The sequence below is a fragment of the Anser anser genome (assembly GCF_964211835.1).
Source record: "Anser anser genome assembly, chromosome: 1".
NCBI lineage: Eukaryota > Metazoa > Chordata > Aves > Anseriformes > Anatidae > Anser > Anser anser.
Genome location: NC_139720.1, coordinates 37,074,107 through 37,095,200, shown reverse-complemented (window position 1 = coordinate 37,095,200; position 21,094 = coordinate 37,074,107). Strand labels below are relative to the sequence as shown.

The 21,094-nt window shown below is 43.5% G+C and overlaps 1 protein-coding gene and 1 long non-coding RNA gene across 5 annotated transcripts in view; one reads left to right on the top strand and one right to left on the bottom strand.

The window, feature by feature from the left end:
* Positions 1-21,094, bottom strand: part of MSRB3 (methionine sulfoxide reductase B3) — an 85,503-nt gene that overhangs the window by 7,329 nt on the left and 57,080 nt on the right. The window lies entirely within an intron of this gene.
* On the top strand, positions 3-19,053 carry LOC310902636. Its single transcript, XR_014586859.1, has 2 exons — positions 3-13,766; positions 14,561-19,053. It is a non-coding gene; the product is annotated as an uncharacterized lncRNA (long non-coding RNA).

The following is a 21,094-nucleotide window of genomic DNA, read 5'->3' as shown; positions in this document are numbered from 1 at the left end:
AAAAGAGGAACAAGATAAGTAAGAAAAGAAGGTGTCTTTGTGGCAGATGGCTCTATAAAAAGCAGAGACAGAAACACACTTTGAAAACTGTTTATTTCACTCCAGAGCTCCCGAGTCAGAAATAACTGAAATGGACATTTTGTATCATAAATCACTTCGGTATGTTGGAACATTTTCCCCCAAATACAAAGTCCTTTACTAAGCTGCCACTAGCTGCCCATCTTCCATCTCAACAGAGACTCCTGCACACCTCTGCCACCTATCAGCCAGTAATGGCCACCTATCAGCTTCTACTCTTCAACGTTTCCTTGCCAGGTATCCCCCTCTCCACGACACCAGCACAAAGCAGCTACCCCATTAGATACCCATTACACAGCTGGAACTTTTCAGCCACCCCTCAAAAAACTCACATCATAGGCTCCGTTTCCTGAAGCTGGGTTCCCACATAAGAACCTGATAGGCCTTAAGGTCGTGTCAACATCTACCAGTGCCCATCCGAAATCCCACCAGATATCTGTCCCTCTCGGCCAGTCTCTTGCCAAATATTGCAACATGCACAGATAACTCTTGCTCTCTGTGTATTACACACGTGCCCACGCAGAGAGAACTTCCTTGTTTGTTCCCCTAATATCTGCTAAGCATTTGCTGCAGATGATTTCATAAAATGACTTGCAATAAGCTATAACAAACACAGCAGCAGCTGTGAATCACTGCATGCAGATGAGTAAAGGATGTACGCAGCTTTCCGTAAGTAACAGGAGTAAAAGTTCCTATTCAGTAAAAGGAGGTGTGGAAGCCATCAAGTTTTCTGAATGCGGGTAAGGAAAGTGTGTAAACTGGAATAAAAAATAGCATATGTCTTCATTTGTATCGTAAGCCATTAAATGGTGAAGAACACTTATTAGGATGCAACCATAGCAGACATAAATGTTTAAGAGATGCTCAGAAGTGCATTTCTCTCCCTTTTGGGAACCTCTGTACACAAATAGTAGCATTCCTAAGCCTGAAACGTGAATGCACTGCAGGTCCCAAGTCCTATGCTCCTAAGGAACCTACTGGCATCACAAGTGTTTCCCCCTCCAAAACTCACTGCAGAAGCAGAGTCATTTCCTTCCCCCAAAATACTGCAAATGGAAGAGACAGCAGATGGACTGAAGTGCAAGAACTCTGAATGGGGAAGATATCCCGCAAGACAGGAACTCAAAACAGTGCAGAAATGACAATCAAAAAAAAAATTATAAGTTCTTCCCCTCATGCAAAATATCCCTGCCAAACAAATACCTTCACAAACAGAAAAGGAATAAACATATGACAAGTTTTGCAGAAGAGGTTATCCCGTTGACAGAAAAATTGATGTCTCCTAATTGGTGGCACATCTCCAACATCATTCATCATCTCAGCTGGGCCTCTGTCTAATGAAAATCGAGGCCTTACAGAGAGCTGGTCAGAAACTTTTTGATGAAGCACTTTAGTTATTGCAATTTAAAAATCTCGCAAGCCAGGCATATCTACTTCTCAGTTTGTGTGACGGCAGAGGATTTCCAAAGACGGACCTGCTTGGAGCAACCAGCTATCTCACCGTGTGAAAGCGTTTGGAGGAGGAACACTGCAGTGCTGCAGAAATTCTCGGAGGCAACCCTCCCTCCTCCATAATAGCAGTAAGGGGGAAGCTTCAAAGGCTGCTGCACAGAGATTGAAGCAATCTGTGTCTTGCTGAGAAAATTATCTTGTGAGAAGGGTTTGGAGGAGATGTGTTTATGTCAGCTTTGACATTAAAGAAAGACCATCTATCCTCCTTTCTCCAGACTTTTCCTTTTGGTCTTCCCATTCAGCACAGAAAAAAAAATTATTTGCTTTGGATGCATTCCATGCGCTTTTAAAAAGTGAAGTCATCTGAAACCTATATAAACAGTCAAGCTCCTCCTAAAGTAGCCTTTGTACCCAACCGGAGTGACTTCAGCTTCCTTCTACACATGCACATGTTCCAGAGGCTCCGCCATTGCCACATGTTCCCCAAGACAGGGACTAGGAAACAGCCTGTGCCTCCACAGGGCAAATTTCCAATTCTCAGCTATGCCATCTCTTCTGGAATACCATCACAGACCAGGCACCAGCATTTCTGTGCCCAACCAACAAGTCCATGAGGGTTGACTGGAAACCTGATCAAACCTGCAACAGAGAAGCTCCTGAGGGGCACTGTGAAAGGCACAGTCAGTCAGCCCTGAGGGGATGACAACTGCTCCTTGTGCTGATGAGCCAGAATCACCAGGAAAACCAGTCCCCCTCTGCTGTCTCATTTCCCCCCTTCAGAGCTAAAGTGGAAAACCCATTTGATAGTTTGCTAAGCCTTCTCTGGCCCTTTTCTCTGCTTTAGGAGCTGCCAGGAACAAGCTGTAGAAGCAGTCTGCTCGCCTGCACATTAGGCAACTCCCAGTGACGCTGGAAAACCAACTAGACCCCTGTGGGTTCTTCATACGATCTTTCTTTCTTCCTAAGTGGTGGATGACCCAGCAGTGCCCCCACTTTGCAAGCCCCTGGCTACTTTTCCTGCCTCTCACGGCTGCTGCTCAGCCACTCCTTTCCTTCCGAGCGCCTGTTCCTTCTTGCCCAAAGGCTGCAAAATGGCTCATTCACCCTGTATTTTAGATTGCTGTTGGCTGTGCCCTAATGCTTTGGTCTGCCTTTGAAGCTACCTGGCAGGGCATGCTTCAACGGTGAACTAGGACTGGGGGGAAGAAGACCATTTAGGAGCTCTTCTGCTTCTGCTGAAAGAAAGAGTAATCCCTGGTGCTGTACAGACTGAGCTCTGGAGAAGGCCCTTAAAAATGGCAGTGCTTAGACCCAAATCTCCACAGGTTGCGGCAATACAAAATAAGAGCCTGTCGTGTTTGTGCTCTCTCTAGTGACCCTTTATATGGGAATCGGACCACTATGTCCTACGGGCCAATTCCTGCTATGTTAATAAGACAGACACACAGATGAACAGTTATTCAGATCAATAGCAGGTATCCTTTCTTAGACCTAAAATAAAGGAATGACATTTTCTTCTCTCAAGCACCAAAGTGAAAGGCACGGTGGAAACTGAACACCACTGACAGATCTTTTCCACTCGATCCTGCAGGAGTAATAGAAGGGATCTCATGCTGCGGGGCGTCACACATACCACGTGCATCTCCTTCTGCAACCGAAATGCTGAAGCTGAGGCAATGCCCGAGTAAGAAAGCTACAGCAAACGGTGTGCCTACCATCCGGCCTCTTTTGTGCTCTCCTGGTAGAGAAATGAAGCCCCAGCTGGAGTAGGTCATCTCATCCATGTTAACACGGGAAATTCTAAAGCACCTTTATCCTATGGGCTACTCCAGAACTGTTTCTTGGGACAATGCTGACCTCATGCAAAAAAGAAAGACGTTTTGTTCCTGTAAACATTTGGAACAGTCTAGCTGTTGATTGACTGATCAATTTTAGAAGCATCTCAATCATCCTTCCAATTTCACACACATTTTGTTGTACTTAGACCTCCAACTTCCTAATAAATGGATGCAAGCAGTTAGACATCTAACTGTTAAAATATGAGCCTATAATTATTTGCAGAAGCAAAACGGCAGGCTGCTTTTGAAAATCAGCCCTGCTAGGCCATTTTTCCCCCTCTCGTGAACTAATATTCCTTTTGACATTCTTTTTTTGAACAGCACAATTGCAATCCCAAAGCATCTAATGCTCTGACATTATTCCCATTTCATACACCTGCCGAATGGAGACCTCCAGAGTCTTTTAATAACTGTGATGTCTGTAGTTATGTTTTTCATTTTGGAACCCAAAGAGACTAAGTTCAACCTGCATTTTATCATTCTTTGCCGTAATTATTCCAAGCATTTACTTCAGTGAGCTATTTACAGATGGAGAAGTAGGGGGAGATGGAAGATGTTAGAACTACCAAATGACACCAGATGGAAAAGAGGACCTTGACCTGAAAAATACCTTGGTTCTCTGATGTGCTGTATTTTTAGAATTCTGATTCCCTTTTAACCTAATGCGGATTAATGAAAACCCAAAGGCTTTTTAAGGTAGAGGTTCATCATTTATCTTCACTGAGAAAGCTATGTCTGTGTAAAAACATGAAGCATATAGGATTAAAAAAGGTAATAAAGCTTCTGCTTTGAAACTGCTGTAAAGCTGAAGGGCCTTCACTTTCTTCTTTCTCACAGGTTTATTGAAACCGAATCTGAAAGACACAGGCATCCACAGCTGTAACTTCTCACATACAAGTTTAATGTGGAACTACAAAGTGACATATTCCTATTATGTACGATGCCTGTGCGAATGCAGGGCATTTATTTGCCTAACCTGCTGGGTTATTTTTCATGATATCTCCACAATGATGAACGCATAACAAATATTCTTGGTTACAAATATTTTACCATCAGGTAACACTACTTTCAGTGGAGGTCCAGCTGCAGCTAGAAACAGACTCAGGCTCAGAAACATTGGTGTTCACCAGCAAATGGCTGGACATGAGATATGTAATTCACTGGAAAGAATACAACTGGTCCTTTCCAGCATCATCCAGGCTTAAGACAGATGACATGGTATTGTTTTTCGGCAGAACATGCGGAGCACTGCAGTGATAGCTAGGTAGGGAAGCAGCCAAAGACAAAAAGCAGCTTAATTTTGGAAACCAAAATAAGGATAAGGGTCCTCTCTAACACACTGTCTCTAATAGAAAAGTTGGGCTACCACAACAGGTAAAGAGAACACTGTGCAAAGGGAATTTTATAAAACAGCTGAATTCCTAGCAACAGCTTTTATCAGATAATCATAATCTGTTTGTTTTGTGTGTCTGTTTCTTTATGTTTCTCACTTGGGAAAGAAAAAAATGGGAACCATAAATAAAGGTGGTGTTTGTTTTCATCCACGACGGCACTCCGAGCATCAAAACAACTTTCTGTGAAACAGCATATGCAATCCAGATTTATTCCTTTGTTAGTGGGAGAAGGTTATATTTGTTTAAAGTGATTGTTAAGAGAGATCTGACACTTAACATCTAGAATTTCATTTGACGTCTGAATTTTTCAGAACGAGAGTGACCCTGAAGTCTCTTGAGCAATGAAAGCATGGGGCCTGTTCACTTCAGCAATTAATAACTGTATCACGATACGGCTATTGCCGTAACTGCTTCCTTAGTCCTTTCACTGTGCTCTAAAATACTGCTAAATACAAACTGGCTGTTTTAGAGACTTCCTCTAAAACACTTTTGACATCTCCAGCATCTGGGCTGCTGTTAAAATCAACAGGTAGGCAGGAGCTGGGATCTTCCTCAAGTCTTCTTACAAAGATTGAGTTACTAATGGTTTCTTTCTTGGTTCAGGTTCAACAAAACTACTGAACCTAACTCACTTCCTCCCAAAGGATGGTTTTCTCCCCTCATCTGAACAGTGTCTCTTGTTACTTTAAATCATGGCTAATGTTTTTAAAAATATATCTTACACATAAGTCAGTTGTAGATCTTCAGCATCAAAGGAACCAAACAGAATCATGTGAAGCGGTGTAACCTTAAGCTATAATTTTAAAATGCCAGTAAGAAATGTCTCAAATACTTTTCAAAATTTACTGTTGACCTAGTAACCTCAGTCCAAAACATTCAACTTCCAATACATGTTTTTATTTTCCTTCCAAAAGCAGTATTGGTACAAGAAATGTACGCATCGAGAAGTATCTTGCAATCTGTATACTTATGAGGTATCTGCACAATTCACTAAAATAAGAGAAGCTTTCATGAAGGGTGAGTAAATTAGAGTAATAGTGGAGATGGCAAATCTTCCAATGGAAGTGATTTGACAGAAATCTGAATACTGATGCAGTGTATTCACAAAGACAGGGGAAAAAAAGCCCCAGTAAATGCAGCCCTGTAATAACCAGCATCCGGCACTGAAACAAGCAGCAGTCGCAGATGAAGTACATATTTGAAAAATTTGTCATAGGGTGTTTCAAGTGATGAACATCCACAATTTGTTTTAGACCTGTCGAAATATTTTCCTATCACATGCATGTCTGGGAAACAAAGTTTGTAAAGAACAGCCAGAACTCGGTTATATATTAAAACTACAACTGCAGAGATGGAATTCTGACAGAAAATTGTTTTTAACTCCAAAAATAAAAAAATGCAGCTTGTATTTTCTTCCTTTTGGAGTTCTATTCCTTCCGCTGAGCAACACGCCTATGTCAGTGAGTGCTATAGCAGACAAAAACCCTCCTCATTACAGCTGGACAAACAGGCTCTCACTGCAGTTGTAAAGCTCTGAAACAAGGGGAAGAGTTACTACACTGATTAAAAACAAACAAACAAACAAAAAAGACAAAGGCCCCCGTTTTTCTGTTTACTTTAGATATCGAATGAGATGTCTTGGTAAGGGAACTTGGTCACAAGTAACTAAGGAAGGACAGAATATTCTTGGCCATCAAGGAAATCTTTTGTCAGGATTTGGGCCGAGACGGGGGCAGCTAACAGATGGCAAGGTCTGCCCAAGACGCACAAAGCTGAGTAACAACCACAGGGTGGAAGTGCAGCCACAAACCGCTGCATCTCCTGCAAGGGAATTTAGTCATGGGACAAAAAAAGTGGGGTAGGGCTCCTTCTGATGCCACCGTGATGCAGTGGAGAACAAACCCCTCCTCTTTGCCCTATATTACAGTTTACCAACAGTAGTCCTTAAAGTAGATATATTTCCAGGACAGGGGTTTTGTCCCAATGCAGGAACATCTCCTCACGAGCTGCAGGAACACCAAATGCCATGAGGAACCTGGCCTCAAAGCCTTCCTTCACCTGGGGAGCACAGCAGCTGCTCCCTGCAGAAACTCCTCAGCTACAAGTGCCACCTTGCACCCAGTACCCGGGGTACTTTTACTATGCCCTCTGCCTCATGCTCAGTCTGTTCAACACATGCTTGAACACTGCATGGTCTTGTGCAAAAGGATGCAACAGCAACAAGCAGCAGAGAAAATCCCAAAAGAAGAAAAAAGGAATGATTTGTGGGGTTAGATTGTTTGGAGTTAGTGTTGGTTTGGAGGGAGGTTTAAATCTTTTTAACAACCTCTTATGCAAACAAAAGGAGGTAGGCAATAATGTTGACTAGAAAATAAAGACCTTTCTTCACAGAAAAGCCTGACAAAAACAATATACATGTGCACGCACACCCCCACACACCCTTTTTCTTTTAAGTTCTCTGTGGAAAACATCAGCTGTACTTTGAAAACTTCTGAAAACCGAAACTATTGAAATGGAAAAGTTCATATTTCAGATTATAATGTTCACCTTCTGTTTTGCTTTCTGTTACGGTTTCTAAAGCAAAGCATGCCCTTTCTGCTAAACCCCGTATTTTCTTTCAAGAAAGATTTCAAAGGAAAACTTTTCACAGCCTTTCTATGTGGCCAGTGACACGGTCCAAGGAAAGAAACAGCCTGGCAAACCGCTTTAAAAAAGATGTCATGAGGAGCTGCTCTCTATAACACTCTGCTGTGGGAAACACAGCGTGCCTCGGAACCACCTGAGGACTGACAAGCACTCGCAAGCTGCTCCAGCTCCACACAGGTCTCTCCATGCTATTCCTTATGTGACTGCATCCTTGATCTTCTTTTTTCTTCTGGATTAACCTTCTGATGTTTTTGGCTCGAATAAAGAAATGAAATAACACAAATGCACTGTACACAAACCTCTCAAGATATGGAAGTCATTTCCAACCTAAGCTAAGAGCACTTGTAATTAGGTACAGCACAAACCGTCACAGTGGAAGTCAATTATACTCACTACATGTTTTTACAAACAAATAATATCGGTTTATAAACATCCAGCTCACTTCAGGGTCTTGTTTTCTCTTACGCTATTCTAAGTAAAGATATACCTAAAAAGGAATAATTGGCTTGGAAAAGAAATCTGGTGCAACAAGCAAGAGGAGAAATAAGAGAAGATTTAGAGAGACTCAGCAAAAAGGCAATGGGCCAGTGCGCAGGAGGAGATTGGAGAGAGGCAAGAAGCTAGGAGTGGGAAGGCAGTCTTTGAGTAGATGCATTCAAATATCTCAAGGAAAACACTGTACTCAGGAGAATTTCGTCTGGGCATTGCCATTATGCAGTGCCTCCTACAGCACTAGGCTAGCTGTCCTGTAATATATGTTGTCAGCCACTGGACACTTTTGGGATGCTCTCTTCTGTAATACTGAGTGGCACTCTGAATTTCTGCCTCCGTGGGCTCATCTTTCTCTCTCCCACAACTCAGGTGGAGCAGAAGCCCCAGCTCAGACCCACCCACGGCTCATGCACAGACCAGCATGGGGTGCCCGTGCTCAGGATGCCCAGTACAGCCCCAGGTTATACGGGGCCAGATTGTACGGCATGTGTTAGGACCACTGGCCTCACGCAGCACATCTGGTAACATGGGTCGTCAGCTGTCAGGCGTATCTGATGCTTGGACCCTTCCAACAGCATAAGTGGCTATCTCCCAGGTGAAAACACTGGAGCTAAAAGTTATTGTCTACAGGCTACTGAGACTCTGCTGATCCAAATTTGTTCCACAGTCTCCCAGTTACCACTTGTCAAGCTTTAAAATGACACAGGCTTGCCCATAAGCATTTGTTCCTTTCAGGTAAAACTGTACGCTTGCAATTAAGTTTTGCCCAGAAAAACCTTGTATGAGAAAAATCTGGACATATCCGTGTTAAATTAGCATCAGCTGATTTGTGGTGCCAGTGGCTGCCTTATTTCACTACACGCATTTGTGCCCCGTGTGCCGACTCAACAAGCTCTTGATATGAGGGAAATAAGGAGCTCCTGTTCCTACAGGGCTCACAAAAACCCTCAGCCACAACTGGATTAGCTCTAAGGAAGACTGGCCTCATGTGTCCAAAAGCGAAAAGGACAAAAGCTTTGTTTCAGCTGCAATGAGATATACGCTGTTATCCCGGAAAGGGAGAGAGGAAGGAGCGGAAAGGAAACGCGCACAGCCCATCATTTTTTTGAGGAAAAAGATGATGTGTAACAGCCGGCGAAGACGTCCCTGCCGCTCCCCCTATTTCCATCTGCCTCAGAAAGGCCTGTTTGTGCCAAAGGTCAGACGAGACCACGCAAAAATATCCCACCAACTCCGGGTCCCGGGCGCGGAGCAGAGGAACTGCGGAAAGCCGCAGCCTCCGACCTGCCCGGCTCCGCTCTCGGCGTCTCCTACACCGAGGGCCCCGGGCCGGGACAGGGGCCTCGGGCCGGGAGAAGGCCGCGGCCCGCCGGGGAGGCTCCGGGGGAGCTGCCGGGGAGGCTGGATGGAGCCTGGCGGGGCCCGGCGGGGTCCGCCTGGCGGTGACACGGGGCCCGCGGCGGCAGGGGACAGCTCATTGCCGTGTTCTTGTCTCCACCTGCTGATGCTCCCCGTAAACAGACCCGCCGAAACTCGGCCCACAGGCGCGGGAGGTCGGTCGGAAACCTGCCCGTCAGCTCAGCTTACAGGCAAACGCCGCAGCCTGGGAGAGGAGGGCGGATGGAAAGGCTGCAAAAATAGAACAATAGGACTTGACCATTTTTTTTTTTCTGCTTTTTAAGCCAAACTTGCAGAAACAGTGCCATTCTGCTGTCTGGCTCCCCTCCTTGTTACTCATATTTGGGTATGCTCCTGAACAGCGTATAGCTGATGATTGCACGGCACTGGGTTTGTCCCTTTCCTGCTCTTAAAACCTCTTTATAATCTTACACAGAGTAATCTTGCACAACTGCTTATTTGGGATCTCAGAGTGAAGAATACAGTAACCTGTTAGCCATAGCAGATTTTTCCCTCTGAAGCACGGACCCTGCACTTACTAAGAAATGCCAGAATAATTACTTTGAGGTACTGACTGTTCAAAATTTGAGGCCAGGCCCCTCACCGCCTTGTTGCACAATGACTGTCCTGTTACGAGTCTCTGCCAACCAGCAGACGAACGATGGGTCTGCACTGTTTGCCAGGCCGGGCACCTGGACCTCTGTGGTCTGCATTAAACCAAGAATTACCATGGCAGGAGAGGCTCCAACAGGAGCAAGAGCTCTTTCTCTTCCCTCTCCAGTCCTGTGCTGCTACACCCACAGCCCGAAGTGGCGGGGAGTCCTTGCATCTTTCACCTTGCCAAATAAATCTGAACTCACAATCAAACCTCATTTGGGTTCCCACCTCAGCCCCTCTTGTTCAAAGACATTCAAAGGTACCACCGAGCTCTGATAACAAACGGCAGCTAAGCACCGTCATTTTACTCACAGGAAAACTTACTAGGGAAACAAACACGGATGAAGCTCTTGTGTAAGCAGGCTAGTGTGCGCTCCAATCACTCTATAAATTTCTGGAACTCACTTGTCAAAAAGCATCATCTTCAGCTCACTGAACCTTTCAAAAAAAGAACACACCAGGGCTCTGGAATTCCAGCCTAACCTGGCTTTCACCCTCTTTAGAAAGGACTAAAAAAAGACAGGGAAGGGATATACAAAGGCATTTCTCATCAACTGCTAAATGGTCCAATATACTCGTAACCTTAGCTCTCTGCTTTATAGCAAGTGAGTGATGAAAACCTGATGGGACAGGCTTGCAAGCTACACTCTAACACTGAGCCACTGGGGTGCATTTTCAGAATTGGACAAAACTATCCTTAAGTGGACACCTGGAAAGGGCATGGGCAGCCAGGGGAAATGCTGCCAGGAGAGGAAGAGTTTAAAAAGGCTAAGAAAATCTCTGATTAAAATTTTATGAGGTAAAGTGCTGGCATGGATCAGTTTTCTTGAAAAGCAGAAATCAGTCTCTGAGCTGGCTCCTCAGACACTATTTGGAGACCTCAAAAGCAGAGTCGTTTAGAAAGCAACTTCTCAAGGAGTCCAACTAAAACTACAAAGACATAAAATTCCAGTCAGACACAGGAAATTCTTAGGGGAATACAAGAATTTTATGAGTCAGAAGATAAAAATCCCTCTGAATACCTAACAAAACTAATCTAATGAAGTAGTCACCGGTAAGGCAGTTTGATGAATCTGCATGTCGTGACAGACAAATTTAAACAAACAGGAAATTGAACAACCTGAATCTGTTTTCGTTTTCACTCCCTGTGCCCTGCTCCTTTTTTTCTAAAGGTGCAAACCAAGCTGACAGCTGCAGAAGCTGCCAAGTGGGTCTGAGGGGACTATTTGATTTTAGATGAAGTCTCAATTTAAAATAAACAAATTGCCTGTCTTCCTTTTGCAAAGCTGGGAAGTCATTTATTTCTGATTCATTATTTGCACTATTGTAGACCCTACCGGCCCCAGTGCAATCAAGCCCACTAATCATTGCAAAGGAATACAGGGGAAAAAAAAAGCCCTTGATGTTAAGGTTATAACCTAAAATGCAGCTTCTTCCCTGACAAGCAGAAATGAGGCTAAATGCTTCCAAGCAGGTATTTCACCCATGCTGGTAGCTAGAGGGTTCAGTCCTAAATGATACGACTAGATTGGGTCCAGCTCGGTATCGGGGCACATACTTAGCTGTTTACATGGAAAAGTTCTCACTAGTTTCCAGAAAGATGCTCACATCCACGAGGACCTTGCCTTTAGGTGCAGATAATTTCAGGACCAGCTGTGTAAAGTAATATTAAACTGAACGCTACCTCCTCTCCATCAGGGAACCAGGCAGAGTCTAGACTCAAACCCAAAGTTTTACCTATTCATATTGCAGCATCGTGGAAGCTGTTTTTAAGGAGAGAAGAGCTTTTTCAGTTTATAACCCTTCTATTACAAATACACTCATTTTGGAAATAAATATCAGCAATTTGCAGTTTGCACTGAGCATATCAGAATTCTTAAAACTGCTGATTTTTCCTATTCTCACAATGTTGCTTCTAAACTAAAATTATGGTTGCATGAAAGCCCTTCTGTTACTTCAGATTTACTTCAGCTTGAAGGAAGTAAACCTATAGAGAAGCCAGAATTTTTTGTTTCTTTCCATGTTTTTTTGCTTGTTTGTTTGTTTTTGAATGTCTTCATTCCAGAATGGGAAAAAAATTCTTTAAACAAGTTTTCCGCCAAAACTTATCTTGCGTTAATTAAAATGTTTCATTATACAAACTAATTCATTATACTGGAACCGAAATACTTTAATTTTGATTTTTTTCCCTTCATTTTATATTTCATACTAAAAATTTCAGACAAAATGTTGTGCTAAAATAATTTTCAGATGAAAAATGAAATCTTCTTTCCAACAAGACAAACCACTGCTCTGTCAACTTTCATGGCCTAATGTGCTGCAGTAGACAGTATGTTAGGCACAGGCTGAACTGCCTGCAAACTACTTGTACATAAATTTAGGACACTGCTTAGTTTCCTATCTGAACTGCCCGTCTAGATCCTCCTATTTGGGGTTGATTCTGGACTCCACTTAAAATACTAATTGTTTATATTAAACAGACAAGAGAATGTGTGATGTATTTTAACTGTCAAAAGTGTTGTGAACAGCAGCAGCTGGAAGAAGAATGTTTAAGTCCCTCTGCTACCCTCAAGCCTTTTACAAGCCTGTATCAGCAGCTACATCTTCCTCTTGCAGGCAAGAAAAACAGGGTATAAAGGGGTAGCAAAGGGGTAGCGCAGCAAATCTGCCTCTACAGAAAAAAAACAAGAGGGGTATACAAAAGCACAGTCATTATTAGGTCAAAATAGAGCATCACTAAAACTCCACTGATGCTGATGCGAAAGCTGTGCACGTTTGTGCAGAGCACAGCTCACACTTGATGGCTCCTCTCTTGTGCTGGTTTGCTCACACTTATCTTATGCCAGAGACGTAATACAGGCAGCAATGGGAGATATCACTTGAACCACTCGCTGTATGGTACCCCTAAAAAAGGGATCTTGATACTATCGGTTATGGCAATACTCTTAAATCTTCTGGACACGGGGTCAGCAGCATGTGTGGGGCCATCAGTAAGGAGAGGTTTCCTCCTCTTGACACTTCATTCCCGCAGGGCATCTCAGACCCATGCTCAGGACGCCTTCCCCAGCGTTATGATTGTTGCTAGGGTTGCTATAGGATTGTTGCTATAAGCTTGTGCTAGGGCCAGTGGGGCCCAAAACAAAGCAGAAGTGTTGTTACTGACAAAATATTAATAAAAGCTTTTCTAAGTAACAGGATCAAGTTATTTTCAATATTTATAAAAACGTTCTAAACTGCTGCAGTGCAGGTTTTCCTGCTATGTGGTTTGGTGTCTTTTTTTTTTTTTTTTTAATGCCACATTTATAGAATGGATTTGGCACGTTCAGGGAAGGAACACCTCTTTTGTTCATCCCATCAGTCTTCTACTTGTCCAATTGCCACTGGTGTATTAGTAGAAAAAATAGCCCTGGTGTAGGTGTAAAATAACGCTCTGCGTTCAGAGACAGCACAGTACTTCATTTCGCTTTAATACTTACTTCAAAAGTAAACTCGGCCGAAACCTTGCATAAATAGCGCCGAACGAATTTGCAGGTTATTCTGAGCTTACTGAAGCAAAGTTGCTTCACACCTTGTACATGCAATTGCTTATTTCGTTGCTTACCACCAAGACTTCTGCCGAGAGAGCCCTCGGATGGAGCAAGCGGGGAAGCAGAGGCATGGCTGGAAGAGGGATCGGTAACACACAGAGCTTAGCCAGCAGAAACACAGCCCATGCCAGCTGACGGTGAGCAAGACTAGCTAAGTTGAAAAGTAACAGCAGGTCAGGATTTTGATTCGATTTTAATTTGATTTAATGTTTTTTACACCCTATGTGTCACAGTATCACAGTATCACAGATTTCTAGGTTGGAAGAGACCTCAAGATCATCGAGTCCAACCTTCGACCTAACACTAAGTACTCCACTAAACCATATCGCTAAGCTCTACATCTAAACGTCTTTTAAAGACCTCCAGGGATGGTGACTCCACCACCTCCCTGGGCAGCCTGTTCCAATGCTTAATAACCCTTTTGGTAAAGAAGTACTTCCTAACATCCAACCTAAAACTCCCCTGTCGCAACTTTCGCCCATTCCCCCTCGTCCTGTCACCAGGCACGTGGGAGAACAGACCAACCCCCACCTCTCTACAGCCTCCTTTAAGGTAACTGTAGAGAGCGATAAGGTCGCCCCTGAGCCTCCTCTTCTCCAGGCTGAACAAGCCCAGCTCCCTCAGCCGCTCCTCGTAAGACTTGTTCTCCAGACCCCTCACCAGCTTGGTCGCCCTTCTCTGGACTCGCTCGAGCACGTCCATGTCCTTCCTGTAGCGAGGGGCCCAAAACTGAACACAGTACTCGAGGTGCGGCCTCACCAGAGCCGAGTACAGGGGGACAATCACTTCCCTAGACCTGCTGGCCACACTGCTTCTTATACAGGCCAGGATGCTGTTGGCCTTCTTGGCCACCTGGGCACACTGCTGGCTCATATTCAGCTGACTATCAACCAGTACTCCCAGGTCCTTCTCGGTCAGGCAGCTTTCCAGCCACTCATCTCCCAGCCTGTAGCTCTGCTTGGGGTTGTTGCGCCCCAGGTGCAGGACCCGGCACTTGGCCTTGTTGAACTTCATACAGTTAAGTCCAACTTTTCGTTTTCCGCCTTTCCACTTTCTCCTTTTTGTTATTTTTTCCTTACACTACAGGAAATATTTCTTTTCCTTTTCACTCAAAAAGGTAGCAAAGTGGGTTTCTGGGATTCCTCTTGAAGCTGTCTTTGCTTGGGAGTGTGAAGTCACAGGACCATAGCATTGATTAGATTAGATTTTGGATGGAGCTGTTCAGAGATTTAGTTCAGGTTTGAAAGGCAAGTTTGCGATTCATTCTAAAAGCAAAGTCTTTCAGAGACTTCTGCCAGGGAAGGCAAAATAGAAAATCTTGACGAAGGGCTCAGTAGGAAATTTTCCATAAAAAGCATTTTAAACAAAAGAAATGTGAAATTCTGACTCTCTGAAAGCGAATGTTTTCATGGGGATGTCTCCATTTGACCGAGGTGCACTCAGCCCGCAGCAGCCAGTGACCTGCTGGCCGGGAAGTCCCAGGAGATGCAGCTCAGGGACACGCAGGATTCTGCTCTGATCACCTTCTAGTGTTTTGTATGCGAAGTGGAGAAGCTTTAGCAAGAACGACTTGGAGAAAGGTTTAAGACAGCCAAAACAATCCAGTGGCTTCCTGCCCTTCTCTTGCCGCCACCTGCAGTTGCCTCGGTCCCACTGCTGCCTGACCACTCACTGGCTCTGTGTCTATATATATATATATATATATAAATAATTATAATTATAATTAATTATTTTTTTTCTGGGCTAGCAAGCTGAAAGAGTTAACTGAGAGACCAAACAACCGCTGGAGGCAATGCAAGGCAAAAGAATACAGGGCAAGGAGAGGAAGGGAAACACAAATTCAGTGCCTGTGTCAGTAAGGTGTTGAATAGACTCAGCCGCCTCATTAAACCTTGCCTCAGGGGTGATGCTAAAGCACTACAGTGCTAAGCTCAGTGCAGTGTTCTGCCCAAATTTCAGGGCTCACACATGAACCGAGATGTCTCTCCTTCCAGCGACAGCTCTAGGTACAACACCTCCTTGCCACTTTTGAAAGCTTTCTTTTCACCTGAGAAGCAAGCTCCCGGAGATGGTGAGAGGGGAATGGTCTAGAAATGACCCCAATGTAGCTATAAAATCACTTGGTGCCATTTTCAGCCCCTCAGGTTACTCTTTGGTGACCCTGACTATGAGGCAGGGACTTGGCCATGTGCTCTGTGAATGATGGGACCCCCGGGCTGGTTTGCTTCTCAGCCTGTGGCATAAGACAAGGCACGCTCCCACTGTCTAAGCTTTCCCTGCCTTTCAGGTGTACGTGCAGGAAGAAGAACTGTCATAGGTCTGCGTGCTGACTTACTGTGGTATCCCTGACCGACAGAAACACTGCAGTCTGAATAAGGCAAACCTCCGTGTTCAGCACCAAAGATCTCCTCTATTGCAGCATTACAAAAGGCAAAGTATGTGAATTCAGAATTTATTTATTTATTGTATGGGATAATTCTTTCTTCAGAGAGCTGGGAGCAGAGGAAGCATTTTCCACAAAAGGGACTCAACTGCTTAAAAAAAACCAAAAACTTATTGCTCAAGAAAAGCTACAGTATGCCAGTTCCCAATATTGTCTTGATACAACAAAATCTGACCTTTTGACACCAAGCTACCCCAATACTGATCCCACTCCATTCAACCAAGGTGGACCTTATTCAAATGCTACATAACCCCACACAAGCATGATGTCTGTTTGCTCAAGTTCTGAGCGGGCATTGCAACAATGGAGGTTGCAGGGATGGGGAAGGAATGAAAAGCACGAGTTGCTGGGCTTTCCCTCCTCTACCCTTCACATGTTCATCTGTTTTCAACCCAAACAGCACACATTCTCAGTGTGAAGCACTCTTAGGCTCAACAGAAAAGGTCTGCCTTCATCTGGCTAAAACGGGACTGTTCTAGGCTCAAACCTCCACTGGAATTTAAGCAGCACCTAGTACCCCAAAAGGTTTGCAATCACACAAAACACTTGGTGCCCTCACCCCCTTCTCAGCTCCCCAGAAAGCTGAGGCATACCAAAGGTTTTAAATGCTCATGCTGTAATTGTATCACTCCAGGTGTTCTCAATAGGATTCCTCCCTATAAAACAACTAAAGAGGTGAAATACAGTCCAAGTCTCTGCAGGAAAAGAACAGAGCCAAGAGCACAATCAGTTTCTGAAAAATGACTTGGTTCCCATGCCACAAGCAACAGTCCATAAAGCATCTCACGGAAAGCCCAAACACGCCCTGCAGCTTCTGGCTTTGGAGCAAGAACTGGAGGACCTGGGGACCTCAGATCCGCATTCCAAAATGGACCTTACAATGTACTTCCCTCCCTTGCAACAGCTTAATGACCTGCAAATTTTCAGCCCTGGCCATATCTGACATCAGTTTCAGAGCCCCACCTTCAACCAGATTAAAACATTTGTGTGTTCTGACATGAACCACGAGGGTGTTTCATTTGCACACAACCCACCCTATTGATTTGGTGTATTTTTGGTGGGGGAGAACGGGATGGGAGAGGAAGGATTCCTACTCTGTTGTATTCAAAGCAAAATTTTCAATGTTCAACCTCTGTACTTGTGTCCAGCACTGCCATCATGAGCTGTAACATTTTATGCTGTTACTCTTCAGTAAAATATTTTTGAGTCTGTACTCCAAGAAATGTTGTCTAAAATCCTTGCAAAATTAGGAATCATTTTCTAGGAAGATCTGAACCAAGTGGATCACCTTGTAGCAAGCTCTGTGTGAAGTGACTGATTGTCCCCATTGTTGGCATTCCCAGGGGTCACAAACGGGTTCAGGCACATTGTGCCAGGGCATCCCAAAAAAGAAAGGCCGTCACAGCCAGCTGATAGCGCCATCTAGGAAACCAACCTGTGGGTCGCAGTAATTAAGTATCCAATTAAATGGGCCTGATTTTTGAGTGGATGGCAGATTTGGGAATTTGTTTTTAGTTTCTTTCTAAATCATAAAATCTCCTCGAACCTACCCTCTAGTGTTCTAGAAAACTTTCTATAAATTTATCTAATTTTGTAAAAAAAAAAAAAAAAAAATGTTGGCTGGAAAAACTGGAGTATTTGGAAAAAATTCAAATAGCTCAACTGTTTTCCACTTTTCATTTTTAAAGCATAGAATTCAAGCCTTTGTCTGAAACGTTCCCTTTCCAATATCAATTTATGTTTAAAAAAATCTGAGGGATATACAACCTGTTCCAGTTCAATACACTGAAAAAAAAAAAACTCCAAACCTTTTATTTCTGCTTGCCACTAAAGCAAACTATCCTGCACACACAAGTCCCTCACCTTGTTTCCAAGTAGAGGTTTGATCCTCAAATAAAAAATCCAACTGTACAGCCTCTAACAGTGGCTACCACAGCCTCTGAGACTAACTTTAGCCACCTGTATTTGAACATTTTACCTCTCAACACAGTAAAAATATAGAGCAAAAGCTATACATACATTCAAGTACGTATCTTGGGTGAGCAGGGCAAACAATTATTTTATTTGCAGCTTTATACTAGCATATCCTTCTGCTATCCCTGTGCTTAAAGATCTACTTTCCTATGCCCATCACACAACATTAATTTTCTTTTCGTTTTTTTTTCTTCACTGATCTTTATTAGATCATTTAAATATTTGCATGGGCTTCAGCAAGTATCAGTTGACTTCCTGAGAGTGGAGCGTTTTACTGTCTTCACTCTTGCTTTGAATGTTTTTAAGATACCTGCTATCATTGCTGTTAACTCTAATTCCCCATCATTCATTAGTTTTAAAACAGACTTGCACAAATAAACCATAATGTTGAATTAATGAGATATGGATAGGAAGTTTCTGTAAATATAGTCAGAATTAAAGATAGAATGTCTGCATAACTTAGATAATTTTTTCTTTACATTGCACTGAAGATGACACTGAATGCCCTTAGTTTATTAACCTTTATGCATTTGGAGAACACTCTACCTCGTTCTTTCAGGTTCTTTAACAGACCACCTTCTTTTTTTTAAGTATGAAGTAACAGACTCCTATCCAAAAGGTAAAGCAGAACTGCAGGCTGTAATATGTTTGATTACTTAGGTATTTTAATGTTATTGACTACATCCATCTGTGCAAGGTTTAAGCCTGGCACTGGCCAATACGGTTTATGAAAATTTCAAAAAAGTATGCAAGAACCACTGGCAAAGGAAGGAAAGAAATATACTGTTACTGCTTGTACAAATTATGAGAAACTCATTAAAGCTCAATCACTTGCGGATGAGTAAAAACATTCTCAGAGGCAAAGTGCCAGTGGAAATCTCATGAGTTTCAGCTTCTGAAGTTTCCCAATAATTCTCTTCACTGTGGGAAGGAGGATGGGGGGAGGGATGGACAAAGGCTCTGTATGGTTCACCCCTTTGGTGCTCTGATGAAGGAAGAGCAGATCAACTTGGAGCCGAGGGCGTTTAGGTGAAGGTCCGTGTCCTCGCTCCCACACAGGGAAGCTGCCCTGCCATTGCAGGTGCCATGCTAGCAGGAACCCTAAGCGCGTGGAGACACGGGTCTGAGACACGGATTGTGCATCGCCTTCACAGGAGGTGGGGAGGTGGTCACGTACCCTCTCCACCCTCCCCAGAAAGAGGAGCCCAGGAGGGGCATGTCCCACAGGGAGCCTCCCCGGTGCATCCAAATTCCTGGCCAGGAGTAGGTCCTTTGGGCACTGACCTTCCTTGTGTGAGAAAGCAAAGGGGAACATAAAAACTTACGTTAATGTGTCGTTAAAGAAATTACTTTTACAGAGACTAGAACAAGGGAGTTAAGATTACACTTCTGCTATGTCCATTTCTCTGAGTTTTTAGGAGTAGGACTTAATTTTTATACTGTCTATGCTGTGACGTCTGGAACCAAGGGAGTAAAAGTAGCTGCTGGCATAGGTTTCAACGGCATGCCACTCCTCTACAGTAAAATGCAGCCCTGCTTAGCCAAAACACTACAACAACACGGGTCCAGGTATGCCTGACATATGCCATTGTGAGGGAAGAGCCTCAGATGTGCAGAAAGTAAAGAAACCAGAACGAATTACCAAGAGAGCTCCTGTGATTCACATCTCCAGCTACGGCATTTCACTGGAGGAGCGATGGCCAACGTGACTTCAGTTTGCCTCAGCGTAACGCTGACAGTAATGCATGACTTGCTCTGTCAGTACTCCTTCAGTCAGGGATTTCCCCCTATCCTTTAATGCAAGAAAGAGTGAGATTTCAGAGAAAACCTATTATCTTCCACTCTTGGCTTTTAAACTTGTTTCCAGAGCCCTCAACATAGTATTTTGTGCGGTATTTTTTTTACATACTAGCACATTTTTTTCTGCTACTCTTCAGCTTAAATAAGTCTTCGTCAGTTTCCAGATAGTCCATCAGTGCTGACAGTTGATATTCCAAATCCCACCCTACTGCAAATCCATATTCCTGAGACTCCATTTAAATCCCTTAAATATGGAGTGTATGGCATTCCATAGGGGGGGGAAAAAATCACTGAGTCAAGGCAAGATAATAGTATGGAAGTGAGTATATGAGTACTTTCAAAAACCAGAAATCTTATGGACAAACATTTCTTCAAGGAGAGTATAAACAGGGGAATTCTGTTCTCTTGACCACTGCTTTGAAATGCAATGGGCAGAAACAGAATACTTCTGTTTCTAAATTTTAGTGTTTCAAAAAGACACTTTTCAGTTTTCACATCTGCATTTATTGTGTCACGTGTCCTCAGCTTGGTTAAAATGTTTAGCATAGACTACAAGACTTTGACTTACTAAATGGTCATGAGTAGCAGCATAAAATCAGCAAAATCTCTGCCAAGTAAGCTTTTGCAAAATTTTACCTGCTTTCTACAGCATGCCAAAGACCAGCTTAATATTTGGGTCCTGACTGAAACTAAACATAATGTATTTACAACATTTTTGATTCATTCTCTGCCCTTAGGCAGTCTCTCTTTCAATTACATATTTCTCTTCCTGCCCAAGAATGCATGAACAGTGGTGAATAATGTATTTACAAAACATGTTTTGTCAGCTTTTACACATCTGACAATTCTTACTCCTAGTTCAGGAGAAGCAGAAGAAAATCACCGCAGTTCTCTGAGGTAACGATAACTGGAGACACATAAACAGATTTTTTTTTGAAGAAAAAGAAAAGTAAAGGGAAATAAAAAGGAACACAAAGAGAAACGGAACTAAAATAATCACAAGTAAACTCATTCTGCCCATAAACACACTTTTCCCAAGCTGTGTGTACAGGTGGTTTGCTGACACACAGAAGAAGAACTTAAAACTAATTGGATCGTTCTCCTCTTAAGCTTATGAAATTTTTCTGCTACTCCTCCACAGCAGCAGCTGTGTGAAGTGACTTGGGGATCTCACCAACTCAGCCCCAGCTCTCTGCACATCCCTTGGCGATAATCTCTCCTAACCTTAACCATCAAAGTTAATGAGCAGGGATGGGCACTCACTCGGTGATTCAGCGCACCGCCAGCCAGACTTCTCCAGCAGAAGGGATGAACCCCTCTGAGGTTCCTTATCTC